This window comes from Corvus brachyrhynchos, unplaced genomic scaffold, assembly GCF_000691975.1.
Source record: "Corvus brachyrhynchos isolate BGI_N302 unplaced genomic scaffold, ASM69197v1 scaffold1103, whole genome shotgun sequence".
Taxonomy (NCBI): Eukaryota; Metazoa; Chordata; class Aves; order Passeriformes; family Corvidae; genus Corvus; species Corvus brachyrhynchos.
Window position 1 is genome coordinate 269,679 of NW_008236980.1, and position 1,421 is coordinate 271,099.

The following is a 1,421-nucleotide window of genomic DNA, read 5'->3' on the forward strand; positions in this document are numbered from 1 at the left end:
GGCATCCCCCCACCCCTCCCCGGGGCACCGCCCAGCCCACGGGGGGACACGGGGGGACAGAGGGGACAGCCCCCCAAAGGCCGGGCAGGGCGGGATGTGAGGCTGCGAGGAGCCGGGGAGATGCTCCATGGGCCGGGGAGATGCTCCATGGGCCGCGCGGCGTGGGGGGAGATTCCCAGTGTTGTCCCCCCACCATTCCGGGCAGGGCTTCAGGACGCCGTGTTCCCGTAGGGAAAAGCGGCTCATCCCAAACCCACCCGGCAAGGGAGTTCAGGAAAATCGGGGTGCCAGCGCTCCCCCAAAAGCGCTTCCCCCTCCCTCCTCATTGCCGCCCCTTCCAGCTCCGCGCCGTGTTTACAGGAGCGCAGAAAGGAAAGAAAAAAATAAAAGGAGAGAAAAGAAAAGAAAAAAAACCACTCCCGCAGCGAATTCCTGGAAGAAAAATCCATCAAGGGCCATTAGGCTCCTGCGGCTCCCCCCCGCAGAGCCGGGGGCACGGACGGGGCGGGGGAGCGGCCCTCAGGACGCGGAGCTGGGCACTGCCCCAGGCACAATTTTCCCCAGATGTCCTTCCCCAGGCAGGGATGGTCGTGAATATCCTCCTGGGTCTGCTCCCTGCTGCAGGAGGGGAGGAGCGGCGGGGATCCCCCGCACCGATCCCATCCGCTTTCCCCCCAAACTGGCTTCATTCCCCATTTTTAGGGCGTCCAGCCCCAAGGAGAAGGAGCCGAGAGCTTCAGGCAGAGGATTAAACCCGATATCAGGGAATAGCGAGGGGGACTGAGGGGGGCACATGATACCGCCCTGCGCCCCAAAATTCATGGAGGACACCCCTGTACCCCATCTCGATCCAGACATTCTCCCGGCTCGGAATCCCTCACGGAGAGATGCCGGCATGGGGTCCGCAGGGCACGGGAGACGCAGAGCCCAGCGCTCCAGGAGGAACTCCTCATTTCCCTGGGGCAGGAACAGCCCACGGGGAGGGAGAAGGGCCTGCCCCACGAGCCACGAGCCCTCGGGCCAAGGGGAGAACATTCCCGGGGTGGATGCCGTCCAGGAGAAAGGAGCGGAATTGGGGCTGGGGGTGTCAGCAGCTCAGTGCCCCCAGAAAACCCCTGGGGCTGGCAGGGTCCCCTCACCCCCACCCTACACGCATCTCCTTCAGGGACACACGGTCTCCGCATTCCTCACCTCCAGGGTGGTCCCGCAGCTCAGGAGGGGGGTGCTCCAGGTGGTATCCAGCCCGGTCAGCGCTGGTCACCTCAGGGTCAGCTCCCCACCGGACAGCGGCCGGCACCGGGAGCCACATGCGGCCACACGCGACAGAGGCTGGCAGGGAGAGCACAAGCACGGCTGTGACAGGGATTTGGGGACCTCCAAAGTCCTTCCCTCCATGCCCAGGGCGGAGGGACCCACCCGGG